A 12,226-nucleotide genomic window follows, 5' to 3' on the forward strand; every position below is an offset into this window, starting at 1 on the left:
CTCTCACTGTCCACTCTGCCTGTCAAAAAAAAAATAATAAATAAAATAAAGATAATATCTTAAAAAAAAAGAAAAAAAAAAAAAGAAAATGCAGAACACAGACCTTCCCCTATTCCACCCCTGTGAGATTGTGGGTTACTTCTCAAGTGGGGAATTTTGGGTAGCAAGGTAGACATTAATCGATGTGTGTGAGAGGGGACAAAGAAAAACATGGGAATTTTTTGTGTGGTCAAATGAAAAAAAAAAAAAATAGAAGGAAGGCTTGTTAGGTGGGGCCCAGACCTCTCCCAGTGACATGTTAGAGGTATCTTCCCCATCCTGTAACCAAGAGGGTTCATGGGTCCAGTGATACTGTACTCATGCAGTTCTGGGAGGAATTTCAAGAATTCTAGGTACAGGAAGCTCTCCATCCAGCAATATCCTGGTGATGGGGGTGGAATGTAGGATCCATATAAGAATTCTGATCAGAATGCACACTGGGCTCTCAGGTCTTTCCTCAGATATTTCCCTGTCCATCAGATATATCTTCTTCATCAAATGTTGTTATCTTGCTTACCACTAAAAGAAAGATAGTGTGACATATCGAATCTCTTACTTATTCTCAAAGAGTTTGTGTAGAATTTGCATTATTTCTTCCTTATATGTTTGTAGAAAATGCTGGTGAGGCTATCTGAACCTGGAGTTTCCTTGGAGGAAGGTTGTTAGCTGTGAATTTCATTTCTATAATAAACAGAATTTTCAGTTAATCTGTTTTTTTTTTTGTGAGCTTTGGTAACATGTACTTCTAGGAATTTGTTAAATTCATTTATTTTCCTAAATTTATTGGCATGTATTTGAATAATATTCTCTTATCTACTGTTTGAAAGATCTATTATGCTGTTCTCTCTTTGGTTTATGATATTATTAATTGGAGTTTTCTTTATTTCTTGATCATCTTAGGTACAGGTTCATCATTTTATTTTTCTCAAAAGCCACTTTCTGTTACACTGATTTTTCTCCATTGTTTTCTGTTCATTAATTTCTGCTCTTATCTTTATTATTTCCTTGATTTCGCTTACTTGGTGTTTGGCTTCCTAATTTTTTCTTTCTCTGATTTCTTAAGCTGTGTGATCAAAGCATTTGTGTAAGACTTATATGCTCAGCTAATATATGCATTTAATTCTATACATTTCCCTTGTAATATTTAGCTATGCTGAACAAATTGTGATATGTTATATCTTCATGTTCACCCATTATAAAATACTTATGTTCTCATAATAAGTTTTTTACCTATTTGATGTTTATCAGGGTGTATTTGAAAATTTTTACATATTCTTTCTTAATCTTACTTAATTTGGATATTCTCAGAGGATATATGCCATATTATTTCAATTCTTATACATTTATTGACATATTTTATGGCCTGGAAAATAACCTATCTGAGTGGTTATTATCATATCCACTTAAAAAAATGAGTATTCTGCTGTTATCGGCTGGAGAGTTTTGTAAATGTCAATTCTATCATGTAGGTTGATAGTGTTGTTCAATTTTTCATATTCTAATTTTCTGTATACTTGTTCCATCAGTTATGAATGAGTTACGTTGAAATATCCAAGCAAAACTGTAGCTCTGTTTCTCTTTGTCTCAAGAATTTTTTGCTTTTTTCTGTTTTTATGTGCTGCTTTAATGACTATACACATTTAAAAGTGTTTTCCTTTTGGGGGGTGATGTTCTGGCATAGTGGATTGGGCTGCTGCCTGTGACACCAGCATGTCCTACGTGCACCAGTTTGAGTCCTTGCTCTCCATTTCAGATCTAGCTCCCTGTTGATGAGCCCCGGCACCCACGTGGGAGACTCAGAGGAAACTTCTGGCTTTGACCTGACCCAGCCCTGGCTGCTGGCTGTTGGGGCCAGTTAGGGAGTGAACCAGTTAATGGAAGATTCTCTCTCTCTCTCTTTCTCTCTGTAACTCTGCATTTCAACTAACTAAATAAATAAATCTTAAAGAAAAAAATTGTTTTCCTTCTTGATGATTTGATCTCTTTCTCATTATGTGACATGATCATTTTTGTTCTAAAGACTACATCTGATAATAAAGCAATTCCAAATTTGGTTTGATTAGGCTTGTATGTTTTCCTGTTTAAATTATTTTACTTTCTAGTGTTCTCTATTTTTTTTTACTAGGCAAAATACTTTATCACCCAAATCAGGTCAGTAGTTCAAGGAAAGAAGAAAATACAAACCAAATTATTTTCTTCTATTGATTTAAGCAGAAAATCTTATTGAAGAAGAATCAATGAGATAGTATACATTTTTAAAAATTGAATTATAGAATAAATAGTAGATAAGCATCTTTAGAAGCAAATGAAAGCATGTGCCATAAAAGTCAAGTTCTGCTTAGAGAGGACTTGTTTATCACTTAATTATAAAGACATAGATGAAATGAGAATTTTGGAATTACTGTTGTAGCAACCACAGAAGCGAGCAGCACACATCTCTGCAGGGACCATCATTCACTGATGGCATCAGGTGTATCCAGCTACTTTCTGATCTGCGGTTTTCAGGCTGAGGCCATGTTTCCTGCGGGCTGCTACAATCAGTGATGAAGCACAACTGGTGCATTAGTTTGGGTGCATTCCAGTAGTCTGTACACCTCCTCTCAGACTTGACCTTAGCATGATGATCTCCTATTGGCCTTTTAAAATATTTCTTTTTTTTTTTTATTTGACAGATAGAGTTAGACAGTGAGAGAGAGAGACAAAGGTCTTCCTTCCATTGGTTCACCCACCAAATGGCCGCTATGGCCGGTGCTGCACCGATCCGAAGCCAGGAGCCAGGTGCCTCCCCCTGGTCTCCCATGCGGGTGCAGGGCTCAAGCACTTGGGCCATCCTCCGCTGCCTTCCCAGGCCACAGCAGAGAGCTGGACTGTAAGAGGGGCAGCTGGGACTAGAACTCGGTGCCCATATGGGATGCTGGCGCTGCAGGCGGAAGATTAACCAAATGAGCCATGGCGCTGGATCCTTAAAATATTTTTTACAACTTCTCAATAGTCTGAACTTCCTCTTTCTCAGTCCTCTTTTTTTAAAAAAATTATTTAAATTATGCAAGTTTCATGTATTTCATATATACAGATTTAGGAACATAGTAATATTTCCTACCCTACCGTTTCTCCCACCACGCTCTAACCTTTCCTTCTCCTCCCTTTCCTATTCCCACTCTCAATTTTTACAAAGATCTATTTTCAGTTTACTTAATACTCATCAGTTTAGAGTTCAAGAAATAATATGAAGAAGAAAACAAGGTTCCTTAACAGAAGAGACAAGGGTTGTAAACAATGATCAAGTCTCAACATGTCCATTTCACTCCAGAAAAAGGTACCTTAATCCACTGTTGGTGAAAATGTAAACTGGTGCAGCCACTGTGGAGACAGTATGGAGATAGCTTAGAGATCTAGATACAGACCTATCATATGATCCAGCCATCCCACTCCTGGGAGTTTATCCAAATAAAAATAAATAAGCCTCTGAACGAGCTATCTGTACCCCCATGTTCATTGCAGCTCAACTAACAATAGCTAAGATATGGAATCAACCCACATGTACATCAACTGGTGACTGGCTAAAGAAATTATGGTGTATATATATATATATATATGTATATGTATATATGCTAAGGAGCACTATTCAGCTATAAAAAAAAATGAAATCCTGTTTTTGCAATAAAATGGATGCAACTGGAAACCATTATACTTAGTGAAATAAGCCAATCCCAAAAAGACAGATAGCATGTGTTTTCTCTGATCTGTGTCCTCTATTTTTAAAGTAGGTTTCTTATAGATAGTCTGTAGTCATTCTTGCATACTTCTTAAGTCTGGGAAATTTTGCCCCTTAAGCTGACATACTGAGATCATTTATGTTTTTTAAAAATATGTATTTATTTAAACATCAGAGTTACAGTGAGAGAGGAAAAGACATATTATCTTTCATCTGCTGATCACTAGATAATGTTTTTTCTTTTTTAATGGTTGGATTTAAGGATTAAAATCTACCTTTTTTCTTTAGCTTATTATGATCAATTGCAAATAATAGTGTTTCAGTTTACATGTAGCATGAAGTTATTACATTAGGAAATTCACATTTTCTCCTTCTCTTTCTTTATATAATGCTTATGATAAAATTTACTTGTAAATCTCAGAATACATTATTACTACTTTTGCTTTAGTTTATCAAGCCTGTTTTAAAAAATTATTAAAAATAATCTACAACTCTCATAATTTTGAATCCCATTGTGTAGCGCCAAATTTCTATTTGTAATCAACTTCCTCCTTATGGAAAACTTATCTTAATATTTCTTAGTTTGTGTCTGCTGACAATAAATTCAGATTTTGTTTTCATAATAGTTTGTTATTTCATTTTTATTTTTGAAATTTATTTTTGCCAGATTTAGATCTGTTACACATTCCCTGTCTTCCTCTCTCTTCCTCTCTATTTTTCCTGGATGCCATGTATGTTTTTTTTCTTTCCTTTGGTTTTCAGCATATTGGCTATGATGTGCCTGTATTTATATTTATATTTTAATCTGGGATTATCTCAGCATTTAGATTTGTTGTCCTTCATTAATTTTGGAAAATTCTCATTCATTATGTCTTCAAATATTTCTCTGACACTCTCTTACTCTTTCTTACTTTAGGTCTTGATTTATATGTGTGTTAGTTTAGTTCATATCACCCAGTGGCTCTAATCTGCTTTGTATTTTTGTTCTTCCTCTGTTCTTTTTATTTTTTCCTATTTGTAAAAAAAATTATTAACTTGCCATCAAGCTCAATGATTGATTACTCTGTGGCCTCCAGGTTATGAATAAGACCTTTGGAAAATTCCTGATCTCTGTTAGATTTTTCCTTTCTAGAATTTGCACTTCATTGTTCCATCTCACTTTTAAAATCACTCATGTGTTCATCCCTGTTTTATAGCTATTCAACTAGATTCTCTTAGCTTTATTTTATTCTTTAGCTTATTTTTCTTGATTACTTTGAAATTCACATTACATAGTTTCATATCTGGTCTTTCTCTGAATCTGGTACTGTTTACAATTTTAAGTATTTTAGCAGAACTAAATTTACTGAACATGCTGCAAAGGAGCAGTGGGCAGGCAGGACAGCTGCCATACACTGCAAGGGAGCAGAGGGCAGGACAGCCAGGGGTTGTTCTTGAGAATTGGTTCTTTCTGCTTGCTTTTCTGTATGTCTTATGATATTTGACTGAATGACAGATATTTTGTGTAATAAAATAGTGAAAACTGTATATGCCTTTTTAATTCTTATGTCTTTAATGTGGGATATAAAGTCAATCTGTTCTTTTTTTTTTTTTTTTTTTTTTTTTGACAGGCAGAGTGGACAATGAGAGAGAGAGACAGAGAGAAAGGTCTTCCTTTCCCATTTGGTTCACCCCTCAATGGTGGCTGTAGCCAGTACATTGCGGCAGGCACACTGTGCTGATCCAAAGCCAGGAGCCAGGTGCTTCTCCTGGTCTCCCATGAGGGTGCAGGACCCAAGGACTTGGGCCATCCTCCACTGCACTCCCGGGCCATAGCAGAGAGCTGGCCTGGAAGAGGGGACAGAATCCTGCGCCCCGACCGGGACTAGAACCCGGTGTGCCGGTGCCGCAGGCAGAGGATTAGCCTAGTAAGCCGCAGTGCCAGCCGACAATCTGTTCTAATTTTAAGCTACAGTTGAGCTTTCTTTTTGCCATTGTTACCTTTAAGAGTATCTTTGGTTTCAAATTCCCTGAGTGGTAAATTCCTGATATCTTGTGCTTTGAGTGGCACCTGGATTACTAGAGGCTGTTTTTCAGTGTTTTTGGATGTCAGAGTCCCATGGCAAAGCTGGTCTCTCTGTCCCCCTGCAGTGCATTGCTGTTGCTTGTTATTCAAGACACGACTCTGAGCAGAGACTGGAGTTCTTGATTCTCTTGCTCATTAGCAGCCTTAGGTAGGTAGGTGTACCTGAACCTCAGGGACAGGACAGTCTCAGTGTCCCAGCCCCTCTGTCTCGGTATAGACAGCCTCTCCTCTTACTTAGTGCAGGATTTAGTGCACTTGGTTTCCAGCTCTCACATTTCCTGGTGGCAGTTGATCTCCACCTTCCATCTTTTAGGGTCTTTAATGGCAGCAATGTTTGCTCCTTCTCCAGTGTTGTATAAATTTGGCCTGATGAGGCAGCAGAGCATGGTTTCTCCTTTCTCTCTAGCCACATCCTACCTTTGTCAAAGCCCAGGAAATGAGAGGTCTTCCTCCCTTTCCCCAAGGAGCACACATGTGTGTGCTAAGGAAGAGTTAGAAAGTGACCATGCCTGGATCATGGCTAAGCTTCTTCAGTTACTGCCTCTGCACTCCCAAACATTGCCAGGCTCTGCACACCTAAGCACCAAAAGTAAGATGCTTCCTCAGGTCTTCTACCCCTGGACCCATTCTTTTTTGTTAGCACCAAGTAGAAGTCTATGGAAAAAAGGTGGTGTCTTAGTTAGATCTCCCTTTTGTCAAAGGATCTCAAGGATTCTATAGTATCATGCTATCCCACATTTAACCTTTAAGGATTGTTAAAATTTCACTTGTTTTCTCCTTAAATGCATTTACAGACACTGATTTTTTTGTGCACTGTTTACGGTAAATGCATTTGTGAATCTTATCTGTCAGAATCTCTTGGGAATTTACATCATCTGACTTTGCTTCTGAACTCATCCCAGAACAAATGTGAGAAAATAAGATCAATAACAAGACTTTGTAGAAACTGATATTTTGGAAGTTCATTCAGATTTTTTATTGTTAGGATGGGAGCAATTTTTTCTTAACACATTCTGTATCCTTTGTGGAAGCAGAATTCTGAATGCTTCGTTAAGTAGAAGACGTAGAGCTGAGTAATGAAGAACAGTGTATTAAGCAAAGACCAGCTCACCCTATAAACCAATGCTAACAAGCCTGAGGACATCTAAAGCTTTCACTGTTCTGAAGATGTCAGGGAAGGCAGCATCCATATTGATCCATATTGATTAAACCAAGAGTATAGAAATCTAGGCTCATTGAGGAACTGAGTTGGTTAGGAATTTGGAAATCCATTACTACACTTTATCTCTTCTGGGATCATCTGACCCAGGATATTTAAAATAGAAATCACATGCTGACAATCCTCCACCCAGCACAAAAGGTCTAATTGGCCCAATTTATATCTTCCTGCATGTCTTCTATCTAATCATTTGTTCCTTGAACAGTTTATTTACTTAGTGCTCACTGTGTGCTAGGATCCATTCTGTGCATTTGGGAAATTACAGTTAATAAAACAAGACTTGGTCTTCACCGTGCAACCATTGTTGTGGATGAACAAGTACACAAATTTCACTGGGCATATTATGCAGTTGCAGGTTTCATAACAAAAAGAAGCAGTCTAAGTAGAAAGGGAATGAAAGTGGTTCCTATAAAAATAGGATAATGAAAAATTAAGTCCACATGTTCATATATATACTGACATTTTGCTACTCAAGGAACTGTTTCAGGAGGTCAGAGCAATGTTAGTGAAGGGCTGGAATGCTATGGTCTGGATATTTGAGATCCTTCCTCCCCCCCAACCCCCGGCCACCCAGAGACCTATGTGTTAAATGCTGGATGCTTAAAGTAATATGTTAGTGATTAATGGATTAATGTTAATGGATTAGGAATGGAGATTTGATCCAATCATGGAGTCCAGGAAGTGAGACTAGAGGAAAGTCCTTAGGTCGTTAGGAATGTGCTTTCAGGGTGTAATTCTCATGAGAGGGCTGGGCCCAGCCTGCTGACGTCACCATGTGATCATTTCTCCACACTCACTCTGCCATTACCACCTTCCAGTGTCACCAGGTGGCCAAACCAGTAGATCTACTCCATTTTAGATGGTGGGCCTGCAAAACCACAAGCCAAACTAAACTTCCTTCAGAAATAACCTATGGTAGGCATTTAGTTATAGAAACAAAAAATAGACTAACACAGAAAGCAATACGTTGACAAGCTTAGAATGCATTTTGAGAAATAATGTAGTGGTTTAGACTTACCAAAGTTATAAGTTTTTGTTTTTTTTTTTTTGACAGGCAGAGTTAGTGAGAAAGAGAGAGAGAGAAATGTCTTCCTTTTCTGTTGGTTCACCCCCCAGATGGCGACTGTGATTTATTTTATTTATCTGAAAGACAGAGTTACAGAGAGAGGTAGAACCAGAGAGAGAAAAATGTCTTCCATTCCCCTGGTTCACTCCCCAAATGACCTCAATGGCCAGAGCTGAGCTGATCCAAAGCCAGGAGCCAGAAGTTTCTTCCAGGTCTCCCAGGCAGGTGCAGTGGCCCAAGCAGTTGGGCCAACTTCTACTGCTTTCCCAGGCCATAGCAGAGAGCTGGATTGGAAGAGGAGCAACTGGAACTCGAACCACACCCATATGGGATGCTGGCACTGCAGGCAGTGACTTTACCGCTGTGCCACAGCTCCGACCCCAGTTATGAGGTTTTGAGTAAAGAAGGTAGATTAAGGTTTAGAAGTAGAGGAATTAGAAAGTGTAAGATAAGTGGAATATTGATAATATTTAGGATTTATACATTTGAAACTGTTTTAAAAGCAGCTCTTGTATGATAAAATATCTAGAATGAATGTTGAAAGAGATTATTTATAATATCTAGAGTAAATTAAAAAGATAAAATCTTGTCTCAAAGAGTGTGGATTTAAAATCCCACATCTTAGTCTCAATTATCACAAATCCTTAAGACTGTGCTGATTGAGATTAGTCTAAATGTATGTAAAGCTTGTGTTTCTATTTTTGTCCCTTCCTTGAGTCGCAGTGGGTCAAGTGCCAGATCAGGAACCGAAGATGCTCCCAGTATGCCAAAGGCACTCGCACTGATGTCTAAGGAGGCAATGCGTGTCAACATTTTCAGGAGCAAACTCGCCAGGTGTGATGTTTCCACAATGTGGAAATCAGAGAGATTATCACAGATCTTTATAATATAGCAGAGATCCATCTATCCTATGTGCTCTGTGACAAAATCGAGCTTTTAAGGAAAGTATGTTGTAGTTCTACTTAAATGGAAGCTCTCCTTGATGGTGTTTATATTATACTTGATGTTGCATATGAAAGGGAAAAAAGTCAAACCTTTAAAACTTTAGAAATCCTGACCTTTTGTATTTTGTGATCACCCAGAGAAATAAAGGAGGCAATTATCCAGAGAAAGGAAAAGGAAGAGGCAGTCTGACAGCAGACACATCAAGAGTTACAGCAGCAACAGGGTTGTGTCAACTAATTTTTATTAAAATTAAAGGCATACTTCATTCCTTTCTGTGAGTTCAAGTTCCCAGGCTCTGATGAATTTCATTTCAAAGTACTGAGAATATTTACAGATATTTTTCTGCAATCAATGCTAGTCATTACATGGAATTGTGGGGGAAGGGAAAAAAAGTTAGGAAGACTGAATTCCAACTGGAAGTAATGTGGATTTAACATAAATTCCCAGTAAAAATCAAGACCTGTTTGTAGACATTTGGCTTCTGACAGCCAATAAAAAGAATACACTAGAAACATCAGGAGTTTTCTAAGACGAGCATCATAGCAAACAAAGTAACTTTGTTTCCTTTAAAATACTAAAAAGACAGTGTATTTTGAGATGTTAAGTAAATTCTCCCATGTGTACATTGTGACTGTGTGGAAATTGGTTGTGAAGTTGATTCATAGTCTTGCTTATTAGCAGGTTCAGGTAACTCTTTGACTCTGCCTTATTTAATATTTTGACAATGACTTAATTAAAGATAAATCTTCCATGCTTAGTACATGTTGTAGCAGCAGAATTAAGAGGAGGTTGACACGGTAAGTTGCAAAATCAAAGATCGAAGGGAAAATTTCTCATGCTCCCCAGCTGCAAGGGGTGACTGTATTTCACATTAACACATTTTATATTTTGTGAAGGAGCAGAGCTGGAAGGCTCCAAAGATAAAGGAATGATAATGAAATGGAAATGCTAATTACTCTGATTTGATTAGCATGCACTGGACACATATGTTGAAATATCACAACTGTAAATAAATACATGTAATTATGTGCATTTATTACATGTTGATCCAAATGTTTAAAAAAATAAAAAAATACAAATTTAGAAGAACATGGTACATAGGAATAATGGACTGAAATTCTAACAAAAATATTATAAAATCCTGCCTTAATTTTTTTTTTAAATCAGCCATGTAGCATAGACAGAATTTAGCTTTGGGCCTAAAAAATACCTGGTCATTGATTTCCTTCTGACAGGTAGACTAAGAGCATTTTTAAAAATTCCTTTACATTTTGCTTATTCTTCTAAGTCTGTCTATAATACGGGATTACTGTTCTGAAGGGAACAATATTTGTGACAGTGCACATTGGTGCTGGCTTGGTAGGAGTCAGTGAACCTGTTCAGGTAATTCAGGGGTGCAGGCTGTGGTTGGAAAAGGAATTGATAAAAGATCTACAAAAGGAGAACATTCAGCCGAGTCATAAGTTGTAATACTTGAAGTAAGGGCACTTAAAATTGGGCCTGCAGATCAAATCCAACCCAACACCTATATTGTACAGCTGTTGAACTGAGAATGCTTTTTAAGTGTTTAATTGTTGGGAAAGATTGAAGACAAGAGTAGTAATATTTTATAACACTGGAAAATTACATGAAATTTGAATTTAAGTATCTATAAACTTTTATTGGAACCCATCTACCCTCTTTTCTGTTAGTAGTCTTCCTTCTTTTTCTTTTTAAAATGCATTTATTTATTTATTTTGAAGTTCGAGTTACAGAGACGTGAGAGCCATCTTCAATCCTCTGGTTGACCACCCAGAGCATTCTTTTTTACCAGAACATCTTGATGAATGCCTCATTAAGATACATTTGTACTTTTAAAATTTTTATTTGAAATGCTCTTGTAACCAGTATCTCTATCACATTGTATCACAACAAACTTCACATAACCAGTAATTAGGCATATAGAGAGAAATTTTCTGAGTCCTACTCCTTAAAAACATGAACGCTTTGTTAGGTATAATCATAAAAATTTGAACTTCCAGAACATATGTCTAATCATAAATTATTACTTTATTTTGGGGAACATTATAAGTGAAAATCTTTGTGTTTTTTTTACATATATGCCTTATGAGTTTGTCTTATAAGTTTTATGCATTTGATGACTATGAATATACTACTGAATAGAAAAATTGTATTTTCAAGAACTTAATCAAAATGTGTAATCACTAGCCTGTATAAAGGATACAATAGGAAAAGATCAGTGAAAACAAATACTTTCCATGTCTCTTTGGTATTTGAGCAACTATAATAGTAACTAATAATAATAAATCAGAAAACATTACCTCTTTGCAGGGGTTAAATGAAAAGGTTGCAGTTCATTTAACTCCCCATCAAACACCCACATGACTGAAGTTTTATTACGGCTCTTCACAGGAGGCTTACCCTCTGCTACTCACACCATGCCACCACCATGTCTTCTGTGATCCCTGAAAAGTTCCAGCACTGTTTGTGAGTACTCAACCCTGACACAGATGGGCAGCACAAGACAGTCCTTGCCACACAGCCATCAAGCATGTGGGGTGAAGATACGCTCAAGTAGAGTTGAGGAAAACAAACAGGGACCTCACCAGGAGGGCAGGAGAATTCACTGAGGATGAGGTAGAGAGAGTGGTCATTATGATGCAGAATCCACATCAGGACACTATCCCAGACTGGTTCTTGAACAGACAGCAGGATGTAAAGAATGGAAAATGCAGCCGCGGATCTGGCCTGCGGTCTGGGTACAAGCTTCTCTGGGACAGGAACCACTAACGGAGATTCAGGCCCATAGGGGGTTGCCTCACTTCTGGGATCTTTGTAGCCAAAGCCATCACAACAAGACCACTGGCTGGGTGACTACTGTGGGTGTGTCCAAGAAGAAATAAATCTGTAGCTATTCTGTTGATACATAGTTTATACACCTAAAAATTCTGAAATAATTTGTTAAAGATTGGAAAATTTGACCATTCTTGGCAGTTTTTCTCTAGGCAAACTTTTCATATGTGTGCATCTAGTGAAATGAACTACAGCTTTCAGCATCAGATAAAAGCTGAATGCAAATCAATATAGGATCGAGAGCCAAGACAGAGGAAAGACAGAGCAGCAAAGGAAAAGGCAGAGTAGCTGCAGACATGATGTTGGCAATGGTGGCTTCCACCA

At 37.4% G+C, this 12,226-nt stretch overlaps 1 pseudogene; it reads left to right on the forward strand.

The window, feature by feature from the left end:
* The first annotated feature begins 11,498 nt into the window (after nt 1-11,498).
* On the forward strand, nt 11,499-11,952 carry LOC133756953 (small ribosomal subunit protein uS13-like; annotated as a pseudogene).
* The last annotated feature ends 274 nt before the right edge of the window (nt 11,953-12,226 follow it).

This window comes from Lepus europaeus, chromosome 3 (genome assembly GCF_033115175.1).
Source record: "Lepus europaeus isolate LE1 chromosome 3, mLepTim1.pri, whole genome shotgun sequence".
In the NCBI taxonomy this organism is placed as follows: Eukaryota; Metazoa; Chordata; class Mammalia; order Lagomorpha; family Leporidae; genus Lepus; species Lepus europaeus.